At 36.8% G+C, this 16,591-nt stretch overlaps 1 protein-coding gene across 14 annotated transcripts in view; it reads right to left on the bottom strand.

Annotated features, from left to right (window-relative positions):
* The window catches only part of CACNB2 (calcium voltage-gated channel auxiliary subunit beta 2), a 243,918-nt gene that overhangs the window by 129,992 nt on the left and 97,335 nt on the right, over positions 1–16,591 (bottom strand). For 5 of the 14 annotated variants that reach the window (XM_083824592.1, XM_083824593.1, XM_083824595.1 and 2 more), the window contains one exon: positions 1–16,591. This exon is cut by the window's left edge and continues 12,601 nt beyond it; it is cut by the window's right edge. The exons of the other annotated variants lie outside the window; for them this stretch is intronic. The gene's annotated coding sequence lies outside the window, so the exon portion shown is untranslated. 14 annotated transcript variants of the gene reach the window in all.

Raw genomic sequence — 16,591 nt, 5'->3', positions numbered from 1 at the left:
CATAAAATGGGAATTCTTATGAATAACAATATTAAATGTTTAGAATAAACACAGAATTACATATAGAGTACAAAAAAAAATAAAAGGAAAAAATATAAACATTAACAGAGCAAGCATAGCTAATCATTAAATTTCTCCAACTGTCTACACAAGGAAACCAGTATAACCTAACTCATAAATTATTCTGTAATTCCATGAACTATATCTAATGCATTTGCAGAACTATGGCTGAAAATAGTACACACATCTGGCTTCAAGTCTTTTCATATCACCTTTTTTCAGTAAAGAAATGAATAATAATGATGAAAATAACTTGAAATTAATTGTTTCAGATCGCAATATCAACACAAAATAAGCTTGTTTTTACAAGCAATAGCTTTTGCTTTTTAAACCTGGTTATGTTTGATACATACTTGCCAACCAGACAATTACAAAATGGAATTATGAATTTTTTAAAAACTGGCCCAATCATTCGCACAACAAACTTCAGGAAATCAGCAGGAAATTAGCAGTTTGCTCTCCAAATGATCTGCCACTCATTAGCTCAGTGGCAGGGCTGGGTGCATTTCTCTTCCTCACTCCCATCCACACACCGTTTGCCAACAGCACGGAAGGGCAACGTTTCTTCAGGTAGAAATGAAATGTGTAAAATATAGTTCATATATTCTCTTATTTTTTCATAAAATAATTTAAATGCATTTCTCCTATGTCCTAGATTCTCCTTTAAATAAGCTATTTGGTAGCTCCCACCGAACATCACTAGCTCAGTTGCATTAATCCTTTTAGCGACACTTCCAAAAGTTGAGTTCATGATGTTAGAAGCTTATCACAATTATAGTACCTCTTAGCACTTGAACTTTTGATCTGATTTCTTAAAAATAGCAAAGACGCCCAGATCAAAAGCACATTATTGAAAATAACAGTATTAAAGTTATTTAATGAGCTCCAATTTCTTCCAGCCTCTCAAAGTGCAAGGCAGTGTGCTGCATACTGCATTCTACATTTGGACTGATTCAAAAGTCAAAAAGCTGTGTCTGAGTATTTTATTCTGACACTGTTCAGTAGCAATTTGGGAGGCGTGCAAAGCCCCATGCTAACATTCTGGGGTCAAGCTTGTCCATCTTAACTTCGTCTCATGTTATTCTGCTTGCACCTTGGGAGTCGAATCCAAAAGTCTAGCTCTGACTTTCTATTCCCTTCCTCCCACCCCAAGCAGGGATGGTTGTTAGATCAGGTAGCCTACCCCAGAGGCTGAACAACTATTTTTGATTCTGTGTCTTTCTTAGGAGCCTTCTTGCTTTTCTGCAAAATCTCTGTAAAAGCATCCTATCATGGTGTAAGGATCTTTTCAAAAACCTTCACAACTCCAAGTCCTGCTCACAGGATATCATTGCAGCATTTCTTAGACAAAGTCAAAATCAAACACATTTCTCTGGTTCTAAACATACACTATATTTCTGTAAACTAAACTGGAACTGTGACTTAGTAAAACAATTTTGTGAACGCATCATCTGATTATCTTCCCTTCCATTTCTTTCCCTTCCCAGGTATGATACCACTCCTACCAGGTAAAAATAATGTCCCAAACACACCACACAGATCAAAAATAACATAGCAATTGGTGGCACAGTTCTTGTCTTCACTTATGCTCACACAATCCTAATTAACACAGGGCAGAATCTGGCCCACCAAGCAAGCCTGTCTAATCCCTGTACTGTATTCTGCCACGCCAGAAGGTTATTCCTTGAAACACTCCCAAGTAAGCTGGATAATTCTAGAAATGGCATTTCAATGTCACTGAATCAGTTTGTCTAGTGCTGTGATTTATTTTCCAAGCCTTTTCCACTTGATTGTGCTTGTATTACAACATACAAATAGTAACAATATCTTTTTTTGAGAAAGAAGTCAAAAAGATGAGTATTTTGGCCTTTATGTTTCGGCATTTATTCCAAAATAACCCAGTCTTTGCAAGGGCAGCATCTTCACTCATTTGTTGTATGTTTACAAAATGCATCACAAATTATAAAATGCAAGCACAACATTGGGGAGGGGAGTATCAGACAGAAAGCATACAAACTAATGCTTAAGATAAAAGTAATGATTTTGTTTAACGTCTTGGGACTGCATAAAAATGATACCCTGGCTCAGCTAGAACAGAGCAGCTGTTTCAGCCGTATTTGCCTTCTGGCTCTCAGAAAAGTGGCTAGCAAGGGCAGGGGAACATAGGGAGAAGAGATGCACTGAGCATCCCACTGGCTGCTGGAGCAGAGCTGGGGAAAGTTGAGATTAGGTCACGTCATTGTCCCGAGGCTGATGGCTTAGGGCCATTTTGCACCTCCTTGCCTGAGCTGCACTTAGGGCTCATTATCTCTAACCCTGGATATAAAGCTGAGGGTTTAGCACAGGAAACTAAGCTTTATGATATAAATAAAACCAGATCCTGCAAACAAATACGTCTTCTCTACTAAATTGAGACCACTTTTACCAGTATATCCAAGTTCAGCTCCTTGCTGTACTGGCTCTGTAACCTGCATGGAATAAAGTGACATCTGCAGTGCTGCAGCCTCGGGGGAGAGTATCATCATTCCCATACTCTAAATTCAGTCTCTGATTTCCCACTTGTGCCATGTAAAAATTCAACAGGATTAGCTTCTGCATGAGATCCAGTGCACCATCCTAACATCCATGTGGTACAAGAAGAGCTGGCCCTGGTGCACTTGTTACCTCTTCACATCTGCATCTCTGCAAAATGGGGAGGGCCCAGCAGGGCTAAAAGGAGGCACTGCTGTGCCTGATATCGAAGCCAGGAGCATTACACCAATAACTATACTTTTCAGGATACACCTGTCCTTATTGTCTAAGTGCCGTGACATTTTATCTTCTGTTCTTTTTCATTGTTGTCTCCTTGGCACACCTTGGTACCATTTAAAGATCACTGGTTTTGTTACATCTTATTTTCTGATTTCACTTTTTTTTTTTTCACCTGTTGTCTCTTGCCTTGTGTAAAGTACTCAGACTTAGTATTTTTGATAAAACTTATTTTTAACTCTTCCACTTATGAGACTACCACAATGATTTTTTCTTGTTTTTATTAGCAAAGCAGTAATATATAAAACCTTGAAGAGTGAATTACAGCAGCATAAGAAAATTTGTAACTGCTTCCCAGCACTCTATACTCCCTCACATTTCCTTGAAGACAATTTTAGTATGGAAAATCAATGACTACCAAGTCAACTGGAGATTTAAGTATGTAGTTTTCTTCAAGTCAGATTCATTTCCAAACAAATGCTTAGGTGTATGTGCAACAACAGAGATTCTGATGAGCATTCAACTATTTCATATTCACCACTGACCAACATTTTTTAAAATTTATCTTGGTAAATAAATTACATTCAGTTGAAAAATAATTTTCTAAGTTCTGCTGTAATAGTAATACAGTGTTAGGAACCAAGAATGACAAAAGAACACAATCTGACTAACTATACTGACATAGAAACATTGAAAAACTTCTGCACGTTCCTCCCCACAAAACATATCATATCAGACAGTCTTAAAAGACTGGGGGACATGGGGGTCTTCCTATATCATCAGCATGATAATATCATATTATAAAACACTGCCCATTACAAACATTTCTGAAGTTCACCAAAATCCTTAGAGAGGGGTCAGGTAAGCCAAGGTTGTGTGCAGTAGAATAAGAAAATGCTTTAGAGCAGAGAAAGAAGTAGGCATTAAGAAGGTTATTTTAATGGAGCAGGCAAGGCTATTTTTCAGTGAAACTCAAGGTGATGTTTCATCCTTGGGATCTTAATACTACTAGATTTTTTATGTATGATTCAGAGTACTCTATATAGATTTACTAAATTAAATTTAAAAGACATGTTTTTACTACAATCTTGCTAGAATTCACCTTGTAACTGGGACAATACAAAATATGGAAGGATAAAAACACAAAGTGCTGTCAACAGCATAAACTCACTTTATGTCAGGATTTTGTACGCGACAGAAGCAAGCAGAAGGGTAAGGAGCTCTGCCCCTCCCAGCACAGAGCAGCCACCAGCCTGGGCAGGCTGCGTCCCAGCTGCACAAGGCACAGTTTAGATTCTTCAAACCTATAGAAAACTGAAGTTAAAACATCTCTCTCTGAAAATATAGCACCTGAAAAATACAACTTTAGAGTTTCCAAACCGTTTTTTTTGCTCAGCACTCTATGGCCCATCACCATATCATTATAGACACTTCATTTCTCTATTCCTTTTTGTTTTGAAATAAATCTGATGATTTCATCTTTTCTTATGTCAAATTACACACAAAAGAGAAAATCGGAAAGTCAACACAATTTACATTAAGTAACTATAGCTTTTATATGGGTTGACACATTTCTGGCACAATATAGAAAACACTACAGAATGTTTCAAGCTTAGCATAATCCTAACATTTATTATACAGCATTTTTAGATTCAATTATCCTGACTTTGAAAAAAAAAAAAAAAAAGGCAAAATTCAGGGACAACACTAGAGTACTGATCTGCATAATCTTCCATCATAGAATCATTAAGATTGGAAAAGACTTCCAAGATTATCTGGTCCAACCATCACCCTACTACCAATGTCACCCGCCAAACCATGTCCCTAAGCACCATGTCCAACCTTTCCTTAAATGGTATTGATTAAATCTGGGCACATTTACACTGAGCTGTGTATTCAGAGTAATACACAAGGGGAGTATCACAGCGTTGCTCCTGGTTGAATTTTGAGCAGCCCTCCTTGACTGCCTTTAGGTTATATCCACACCCAGCAGTGCCTGGTGGGCACCACCTGCTCATGATGGACGGGTGGGAAGCACCAGATCCAGAAAAGGACCCAGAAAGAACACAGAGTTCAAATCCAGTGTTTCAACCCTGAAAGCTCTGTCCTTCAAGACTCCAAAATTTCTTATGGGAAAGAAGTATCTTGCTCTTGACACAAGAGCTCAGCTCCTAACGTTTTGATCCCAGAATATCTCTGCCTCGTTCCCCTGCCAGAGTTCATCTGGCAGCTTCAGAGCACACACAAACAGGAGTGAGCTACTGAAACAAGATGTAAACACATGAGATATTAAGACCCAAATGGAGACAAAGATGAACAAAATAAAAATAACATAGCTGCATGAAAACTACAGCAAACTAGTGGATTTCAATGACCTGCTCTGTCAGCCTGAAAACTGAGAAAGCAATGTTGATGATCATGTTCCATCATTCCTAATCAGAGCTACTTGAATAACTCATTTTTGGAAGCAGGGGCCAAATCAATGTGTTGTAACATTATGTAATAGATTGCACAATACCAGGAATACACCCAATTTTTTTTTTTCCAGTTTACTTTTACTGAAGTGCAAGTACAAAATGAAAAATGCACTTACAAAATTAGTATTTTAAAAATTGATATCTGATGCAGGACTCAATTTTAAGAGATTTATGAATTAAGATTGTACACTATTTGTACAATCTCTCATCAGAAATATACATTTATTTGGAACTAGGTCATGAATGCACTGCTGATTTTCCTTTCCTCAGTAACAGTTAAACATATCTCCCATCTGCCCAACAGCTGAGATCTCAGTTTCAACTTCCATACTACATAGTCATTACCACAGTTAATATTAATTGTTAATCAAACAGAAAAGCACCTGAAACAAAGAAACAAGACAGAAATATCCTTTTTATTTCTACCAGCAATAACTGAGATGTGGTAATAAGGCAGTATGTTTACCTTTTATGCTTACCCTATTTATATACAATAAAAGATTTCACCAACTAGAGTGAATAGTCATTCCATCAGCACCTCTGTTTTTCAAATGGAAGTGTTTGATTATATGCAAAATAATATTAAGCATCCAAAATAACTCTGTGATTTGCATAAACATCTTCCATGGTGTGCTCAAAGCCTGACAGCTGTGATTTTCTTTACCCATGCATAAATAACAACAAAATTAGCCCAAAGACTTGTACTTCACATTTTACATGGGAATTCTAAAAGGGTAAAGGAGAAAGTTATAACTTTCAGGAATACTGGAAAAATACTTAGCTCAGATCTAATAAATGAAACAAACAAACAAAATCATAAGTTGATTCAAGTTAAGATAATTTGCCAGTAAGCTCATGCTAAAATGTGTCTCTTAAATTAAGTTTACATTAGCAAATAAACAAGGTCAAAAGATGACAATAAATCAACAGCATAAAACTCCTAAACCTCCGGAGATTAGTACCTTGTGAATTCATTGCTGAGTGGGACAGAACTATAGCTACAGGGGCTAAATCAATGTATATTTCTTTCAAATGGTAAAAAGCATTTTAAAATATTTTTGGAAGTTTAGAATATTTTAAATATCCAAGTATTTGTGTATTTGGAAAATATCAAAATCTTTCAAATACTCATTTAAAAAAAGAATCAATAAAATACAAAATTTAAACATTTCAAAATACTTTTAGAACTTTACAGTAATTAAAGCATTTCAAAATACTTTGGCTATTCTATTCTTCGACTAGACTTTCAGTTACTTTGAGAAGTCTACAATGAATACCCATCGTTGTCCTGAACTTGGTGAAGGATTATTGTTTTCTTCTTTCTATAGCCATTCCTATCCATTTAAATTGAATGTATTTTTTGCTTTAACCGCAGTGGCTGCACTGTGGTGATGGAAAGGCAGGTTCCTCATTGGAGGTGATGATTTTCTTCAGATTTAATCAACACTTAGAAGGCTAGAGGATAATGAGAAAATGACTTTAATGACCTTTGCCTTCTTGCACTATCAGGTCTAGACCATTTAAATACTTCAGTCAAATTATCCTCTTTAAACAGTATAGTCTTTATTTAGACAATAAGCTGCTCAAGTGAGAGAGGTTTCCAACTTTCCTTCAGCATAATATGCACTTTGGTTACAGATGAAAAACAAAGCTATTTACAGAGTTAATTCTGCAAAACAATATGGTAGCTTGAATATAAAAGTCAAAATTAAACCATGATGTGAAAATCACTCAGTGATAAGTCTGAAATGTTTAGAAGGAAAAAAGTCAATATTAAAAATAATAATATTAATAATTTTAGAAGAAATATATTCCTTCATTATCCCATAGAAATAACTACACAATTTGAAAAATTATCAGATGTAAAGGTTAACCACCCCCTTTCTCATTACATCTTTCATTCTTACTCACAACTTTTAAAGAATGACTTGCTATTTTTTTATGTTTTGAAATTGTGTTGAACATAAATCAGGACAGCTTTTGGATAGCAGTCTCTCTGAGTTCCAAAATATTTACTTAGCTAGTTGCTTAGTAAGAAGGTAGCAGAAAAAATGTCATCACCCTTACGCTAAAAAAAAAAAAAAAAAAAAAAAAAAAAGTTTAACAGCATTTGGGGTTAAGTACAATATGGCCTTGACTGTAGAACAGCACAGGAAAAGAGCCTTGAGGCATTACTGTAATCCACAGAGGTTAAAGTAGGAAAGCTAAAATTATTTAATACATTTTAAGCCCATAGTACAGTAAATGGTCTGTTGCTAGGAAGCAATGCTGGCTAAAAATATAGCCCCTGTTAATATGCTGACTTTACTTCTAAAAAATTCCAGAAACCAGTCTTGTTGAAGTTATTTCTCACATCCCTCCTTTGGATCAACAGAGTCCTCAGCTGACATTCACAAACATATGAAGCTAAAGTGCTTCTAGACCCGGAGGTTATCTTTGATCAGGATGAGATACGTTGAAAAGATGGATGATCTTTACTAACATTTTGTCAGGAGTACCCACACCCAGGGAACCACAGAAATAACTAAGAACTCTGCAAAATTATTAGATTTAAAGTTCTGACTCCCCTTTCTGACCATGGATTGACCATCCATGACAGAAGGCTTTCCCACTGGACACCTAAGACCCCATGGCTGGGCTGACTGTCTGGGGAGTTCACTTGGGGGGAATTGGAGGATGCAGTCAACAGTCCCAAACCCCATCCTCTAGCCATGATAAATGCCCATGAATAACCAATAACCGGCATTTGCTCAGTTCTATGAAAACAAAAGCATTCAACTGTTCTAATTGACAGTTGTAAACAGATGAAACGATGTTTATTCATGCAAATTAAAAACTAGAAACCTCATAAACAGAGAGCAGAATTTGGCAGTAACGGTGCAGAGAAGTTGCGCCCATTTAGTTAGAGAACTGATCAGCTCCCTAATAATACCGGACCAGTAACAAAAAACAAACATTGCCTCCAAGGGATGAAAGTGCCATGAGTACCTTTAAAATAGGAACCCGTTCCTTACGGGATGTTCTGGATAATGTCTCAGTTTTACACTTCATGTAACAGATCCACTCAGTCACACTTCAAAGGATTAAGAATGCATTAATGGAAGAATAAAATAACCCTAGGCACAGAATTGCAAAAGTAGCACAAATTGTTGTAAATAACTTGAAGGCCATGATCAGAAAATATTATAACACCTGTTCATTCTATGTTTAATCTTTATTGAATGCATTCTTCAAATAAACTGTGACAAAAACCTGTACAAAGTATCCCTGAAAATGAATGTGCAAGTAGAAATTGATAATGGCCTTAAAACTGCCAATAAATAACGTATAAGAATTCTATTTCTATGGCTAGTTATTTTGTAATTCAACTTTATTTTTGTGTTTTTGCTCTACAGTCTTGGCTCCTTTCTAGGTGGTTTTCTGCTAGCAAGGAAGAGACATTGTTTCTGATTGCTAAAGTTGAGTTTTACATTTACGTTACTACTCTAATCCAAACTGCAACCACTTAACAGGCAGGGAGGAAAAGCTTAGAGCTTTGGTATACCTATTTTTCCACCCTTAAACTAACTCATAACTGGAATTGGTCGCTGTCTCAAAGAGTGTGGGATCAGACCAAGGTTATGTTGTCTTCCCCAGTCTTAAAAGTTAAGCCTTGATTCTAACCATTTGCTATTCTCCATAGCTTCATGGAGAAGCCATGGAGAAGCTATATGGAGAAGCTTCATGGAGAAGCTGTAACCTAAAATGTTCAGCGGCCACACTGATGTGATTCACTGAATCACAGTGAGTCTGTGATCTCTGTGACACCCAGCATCCAAGAACGTGGCCCAGTTGCTTACTGAGTGCAGAACATTTCCCCTGCCGACCACAGGAAGGCTATTCTGTGCCTCCATTGGCTTGGCATCAGCTCAACACCTAGCTCAGGTGGGACACTTCTGCTAGTCATGGATGCACTGGGGGATGCAAAAGAGAGATGAACACATCTGACCTCTTTGCGAGGTCATTAAGCAGTTAATTATGAGCATGTTCTGAGTCTGTTTTTAAAGACTGACAGCAAGAAACACTGAAGAGGTTTTACTGTCTGGAAATGAAGAATTATCTATGGATTTTACAAATTATTAAATTTGGCAAGTCTTGAAAATTTCAACCTAAACTACAATTATTACAGTGCCATTAAGTCTCTTGTTAATGATGAATGGACAACAAAACACAACACACTTCAGAGATATTTTATCCTTTCTTTTTTTTTTTTTTCAAAATATGCTTCAACATTGTTAAATATTGTAATATTTATCATCTCCTTTGCACATTATACATGAAAGATCTGTACTAAATTGACTGCCCTCCTTTTCCATACACTTTGTCCCCAAATCTTCAATAGCTCAATTTTCTATTCAGTTTTAGATATGTAATACCATGCAATGTGGATACTATTCAACTGTTACTATAACTGTCTAACAGCTGTACAGCTATAAAATCACATTGCTAAAACCCACTGGTAAGACTGTACTACAACAGAACAAGAATAAATCAAGTACTACTACTTCAGGAAGAGACTGAATTCAAAGCCTACCATCCAGCACTACAATTAACTAATCTGGAATGTATAGGTTGATGCTGAAGAGCTTTTTCCTTCATTTTCCTTAAAAATGCAATATTTACAGCAGCGAGTTTACACCGTCACTAGGAGAACACCCGTTCCCAGAGCCAACGCGTTCATGACTCATGATGTAACTCACAGCATGAGGAGTTCCTTGAAAACTGTATACTACAAGAATACAGTAGTTTCCATTAGTGTGGGAACATACCACATTTCTCAGAGGATTCAAAGAATTTCCCTTAGCAACAATAAATCTACGGAAAAAGATACAAGGGAGTAGTTAAAAGTATTGGCTGCAAGTGAAAAAAAGTCCTTAATTCACTATCATGAATTAGTCTAACGCTGCTTAGCTCCTAAAAATGAAGAAATGACTCCAGTAGTTTAGACCAATTGGGTTTTAGATTTCAACTTAAGTGATTTATTCATGTTTTTAAAGGAGGCAATGTGAACATTTGTATGATTTTATTACCAAACACAATTTCAGAGGAGGTACTTTAAGAACACACCAGATGCGTTGTTCCTTGGAAGAGGTCACCTACAAAAATCTCTTAAAGTAATCTCTTTCAAATTTACCAATACATTAAGGGAAATTTACAGTAAAGGCTGCAATTGAAAAGCTCTCTCCCTCTCCTTCCCCCTCTGATGCAGTTACATACACACATAGATGTTTCACAACTGCTCGTCATCAAAAAAAAGTGCTCTGACTTTCTGTGTTTCTTTAAAGAAAGAAAATAATCTCATGCTAAAGATTAATTCTGATTATAGCTCAAAAAAAGAGCAGCTATTTCTTAATGAGTGCTCAAATCACCCACAGAAACAGTCCAAATTAAAATCCACATGCTTACCTGGATCTGATCACTTAGCATGCTGCTTTTCCCGCTAGCAGCAAGAGTTACAGAGATACCACTGCCTCACTTACGAATGATGGACCCCTTTCTGTGACCTCTGTACTTCTCATGCACGTAACCTGATGCCAGCAACCATATCAACAATGGATACAAGGCCAAGATAACCTGGCCAACACTGTCAGACATACCAATATTGGGACAAATGGGGAATAAAGGTAATTAGGGGAGGTCTATGATTGGCTTTGCCTCAGACAAGTAAATATCTTCCCTCATGACACCAAGCACACTCCATGGATGCACAGCAGCTAAATGTCACATCCCAGCTGGAGCCCTTGGTTTCCTTTCAGCCCCTGCACCTTGATGCTCCCCCACCACACCAGCTAGTCCCAGTCCCAGGACCATGACCATCAAGAGCTGGTCCTGGGTCACTGGAGTTGCTGATCTGAAATAAGCTTCCCGTTGGTTTTTGAAAGGCAGGACATTCAGAGGGTTGCTTATAAAGGATGCCAGTCCAACAGTGTAAAGTGGTGACTGACTGCAAAGCTGGTGGAGAAAGACGGTCCCACTAACGGACTCGTCCAGTGCAGCCCACATGCCCTGTGCAGGTGAAAAGATGCCAGGTGAAAAGATGCAGGTGAAAAGGACCTGCATGCCTGTTCCGATGACAGTGCAGAAGGAAGTTGTGTGAATTATGTCATTTTATTAATCAGAAATACAGTATAATCATATTATATCAAGTATTTTCCTCACACTGTTACAAAGCACGCTGAGTTTAAATCAGAATGAATTTACTGACTTTAAATAAACATTCTGAGATAATTTCTTACTCTTATATGACAACACCAAAAACGTGACTGAGCTGATGGCATTCAAAACTCTACTTGAGAGAACAGTCTGTTCAAAAGAAAGTTGGAAAGTCACTTAAGAGATTTTACCCTATCTCTGTGTCATTTTGCCAGGAACTAAGGATCATAACCGTGTTCTGCCCTGTCCCCTCTCCCTTCATTGGCTGCAGCACTGGGAACTGTTCAAAATTTCTGGCAGTCCAACATTTTTCAACTTACTCTTCATTTCAAAGCTCACAATAGAACTTAATTAAGTTTATGGGCTTTTGAAAGTGACCTTGCAAGAGCCCAATTGTCAGCACTGAAATAACTGGCATGCAGCATTGAAATAACTGGCATGTTTTATTTTCTATTTACAATGGGAAAAATCTCTTCACATGAGTCTCTGGGATATTGAGAAATATTTTACCCCCAATAAAATCAAATCAAATAAAATAAAACAAAATAAAATAAATAAAGGAAGAATTTGACAGCAATCTTAAAAAGAAAATTTCTTAAGTGAAACTAATTATAGACTTATTACATTAATACTTCTTAATGGTTAGAAATGTATTTGAAATTAGAAGTTTTATTTCCTTTGCACAGAAGAATACATTTTATCATTTTTTATAGTAGTTGATTTCCAAAGCTGCTTTAGCTGGCAAGGAGCCAGCTTCTTTCCTCCTCTAGAAAAATCTGCTCCAAAAATATGCTATTTTAGAAGAAAATTAATGTCCATTCTCTAGTTATGTTTTGCCTCATTAGCTCCTATTTTCTATCAATGGTTCGTGACTCCAAAGAATATCACCATGTATTAATGTCTTCCAGGTCTAGTATAGAATCCACTTATGCACTCTGAGTACTCGTGCATTCCTGTTTCGCAAGTGTTCAGAAACAGACTAAATAATTATTAGTTATGGTGCGTGTTTGTTTTTTTTATCACTTACAATAGAAATTACAGCAAAAGTGAAAAGTATGCTCTGTCCTAAGTGGTCAACTAAACACCAAACAAATCAGTTGTCTTTTTGAGAAGACTTTGAGAGAAGCAAGTCATAGTACATGACCAACTACCAAGTCTGCAAATTAGGGCTTTATGGAGAAGAAGCCAGAAGTCCCTAAAACTGGAGGTTGTCCTCCGAGGTTTCTCCTGTATGTTAAGATCTTTATGAATAAAAGTAAAGTGTATTTAGCTAGTGCTCTACGTTTTTGATGACCAAAAGACAGAGAGGCCATAAATATCCTAAGGCATCCCAGTAACATCCTACTTGCACAAAAAAAAAAAAAAAAAAAAAAGGAACAGCTCCATACTTCCCAGTGAGAAATAAATAGAGAGGTAGATATCAACAGCTGAGATAACATTAGTGCAATTTCTCCATTCCCTTTGTATGTCTGGGATTTCATACTCTTTTCCTTGATGTTTTTAGATGTTCAAGCACTTTGATAGCCAAAGAGTAAGCCAGGACTTGTAGTTTAACAGTTGGAAACCACATTGAGGTGTGCAGCAATTAAAAGAATCTGTAAAATAACATCTTTCCTTATGCCTTCTCTTTTGATCGAGACATTTTCTCCTATGGTGCATATGTATTTTTTATTCAACACAGGGTAGATGTAGAGGGAAATCTGACAGTAAAACCTCAAAATGACTGGATGGCTCAAGGGAAATCATATTAAAAAAAGAAGTGCAATTCACTCTTTGCCACAGGGTAGGTTTCAAATTGCAAGCAAGTCTTCCAGTGGAAGATAAAACAAAAAAGATAGTAAAATCCGAACACAGTGAAAACGGATGAGCCCTACAATAAAAATAAATCAGACCTGAAGAATACAGTATTGATTTGAAATGCTGAATATTTAAAGATTTATGTTTCTTTCAAAGCATCTCTTGAGTATTAGTTTCTAAAAAATCTAAAGATAACAATATATTACAGTAACTATCAAAGTGCCTGTTGAACTTCATCAAATTTACTTAATGAATTCTCACACAGTTGACTATGAATATTTTGCATTCAAGAACTCTGTAACATAGCAGGACCATAAAGGAGAGGGATTTGGCCTGAAGAGTGGCCAAGGACATGCTGAAATGAGAAAACAGCATTTGGCATGGAAATAGGGCAAAAATTAAATATGCTATATAGAACTGAATCCATTATAGTAGCCAAATACTTACTTACCAAAGCCAACCTGAAGGTAAGGAAATTAGGAGGCAGAGACAGTGGGAAGTCAGACAGAACGGTAACTCCTTAGACCTCTGCAGAGAAGGCATGTTGACAGACTTCAAGCAAAGGTCTGGATTTTTGAATTCTTGAACCCTAAAGCTTTTCAAGCTGTATTTACTTCTCTGCTGTTTTGTTTCTTTCTTTGTTTGTTTTTCCCAAGGCAAATTACTTTGAATTGTTAATGATTTTGAATCTCTCATTTCCACGATGCTTTCACTTGTGACTGAAAGTATTTAGGAGTTGTATAATGAAAAAGAAATACATCCACATTGCCAGAGGCCTTCATGTGAATGGAACACATACTTCCACACAGGTAACTGTTTGCACATTATTTGTTCATGTACATTCTCTGCATGACATACCTTTGTACATCTTTGCCCAGATTTATCTAGTCTAGAAATTAACAGTTATATTCTGTGTTAACAAGTGACAATACAGTTTTCACTCCATTATTGAAGCCGTCTAACCAACCTCCCCTTAAGAGGCAACAAATAAACATTTCTTAGTATCTTTGTAATTGTATTCCTCATGATCATTCAAAGAAGCTATGGTAACTTTTTTTTTTCCCCATTTTGTTTTGTTTTGTTTTAAATCATGGAAATTTTTAAAAAAGTTATTTCTACAACAATAAATAATAGAAATGCATACTCTCCTTGCTTTAGTTGTCTGCACAGTCAGACATTCAGATTAGGTCTAAATACTCAGAAATAATTTCCACATGGGAAAAACTGTCTTTAGTTGACTTCAAGAACAGACTACCTAATGAAAATGGAACTTAGGAAGGCTTTCAAGGGAACTGACATCCCTTATGAATTCAAAGTTAAATATAAATATCCTCTTATGAATGAGTATAAACAGCAAGCAATAAACAGATACACATAAGCCCGAGAATACAATTACTAAATTTCCATGGAATTCTGGCCAACTGTATCCAAAAGTTTATGACTAAAATATGGACACATTTCTTGAATATTTCTCATGAGCCCTTCTTATTTTATGCATGGTTTTTGTATGGCATCACACATTATTTGAAGGGCAATATAACTTGGTATAAAATAACTGCAGGACATTACAAAATCCAGGATTCCAGTTGAAGTTTGGCAACCACGACCAGCACAAAGATTTCAAAAAGGGAACAAGATGATTCCAAACAGAAAACTTTACAACCATAACATCCAGGGCTAGTCTTAGACAACATAACAGCTCTATGTCATCTATAATAGTAATCAAGTATGAAGGGGAAAAACTTCCCCATCTTCTATAATATTTCTGGAGTCTTCCTAATATTACAGTATGTTCTCAGTCCTAAATACCTGGTAGTTGGTCTCCACTCTCCCTTTCTATTTCCCTTGGCTACCACATTTTTAGGAATAATTCTCCCATTAATGCACTGACAATTTGAGTGAAGACCTCACAAATGCTTATGCAGTTACATGTTTAAATTTGTCATACATCAGTGGAAAAATAAACCATTTAAACTTTAAACTCTCTGGGTCCACTTATGCCTCCAGAAATGCAAGATGTATCTGGCAGTTTGTCATAAATTTAAGTAACGGGCAGACCTCAGTCAACCTTATTCTTTGCAATTCAAATAGAGGAAAATTACATTGCAAATTTATATCATGAGCTTCTCTGATTTTAGCAGTTGCAAAGAAAAGAAAGAGAGAAGTGACAACAGAAATAACTAAACCACTGGAATATACAGCTAACATTCCTCTATCCAGAATTGAATGTCAAAGGCCAATACAAATATCACCGAGAGAAACAGGCATAATTTCCTTTTATCCACAGATGCTTCTGTTACTTCACTTTTTATTTCATTTCAGACAACATTACCTTCAAAGTCAGGTGTATACTTTTTCCTATGCTCTCTTCTATCCCAGAATAAACTGGGAAAAAAACCAAGTTTAAACCAAGGAAAAAAATAAAATTAAATCTCTTAAGACAGTTTAGGTCAACTCAAATTGATTGTGACTGGGTCAACTGGTTACTTCTTCTGTCTTTTTATTAACCCTTGATACTGAAAAACAAACCAAATTATACTTCTTTTAAAGGGAAAAACATCTCTCTGACATTCCCCTCTGTATCTATGTGATTTCAGAAGTCTGTAGAGATTAGAAGTAGCAATTAGGTTCTGTGATATATGCTATATACTTGCTATTACATGATACAAGAAAAAGTACTCCAGGAATGTTTATCAGCCGGAGGGTATCCCTGACATCAGTCACCTCCCACTGCTGGCAGACTGAGCCCAAACACCACCCTGGAACACGCAGACAGGTCCTGCCCACAGCACACTGCCACCATGCTGCCAGCCTCTTTGGGGAGGCTGTGGGGACGTGGGCAGAATCCTAGCTTCCTTTATCCATGGCAAAACTTTCAGAAATTTCCAGGGAAGCAAGTCCTCCAGCTGACAGCAGACCACTTGATGTTCTGCATGTGCAGACAGCCTTCCTGCTAACTGGATTATGCATCTAATTCCAACCAAAATCAGTGGGGATTACACCAAGAAATAAGAAAAAAATAGAGGAGCCGGTAATATGGAAATAAATTTTGCCTTTGGTTTCCTAATGCTTCAAATCTCCCAAACTTTCTGCAGTGCAGCACTGAGTCTGTGCAAGCAAAGAAAGACAACCTGGTGGCCACAGCAGCTTTCCCACAGGTTTGTGTTTGAAGCACGGAGACAGACCAAGCCTGCCTCTATTAATAGAAAACCTGGACTGCTGGCAGCCAGAGCCAAAGTGTTAATCAGAGCTTTGCCGAGGAAGCTTGCTCTATCTTGCAAGAATGCTAAGAGCTGTCACCAACAAATACAAAGGAC

Source organism: Anser anser (assembly GCF_964211835.1).
Source record: "Anser anser genome assembly, chromosome: 2".
In the NCBI taxonomy this organism is placed as follows: Eukaryota; Metazoa; Chordata; class Aves; order Anseriformes; family Anatidae; genus Anser; species Anser anser.
Note: the sequence above shows the minus strand (reverse complement) of the source record. Positions and strands in the feature narration are given on the sequence as shown.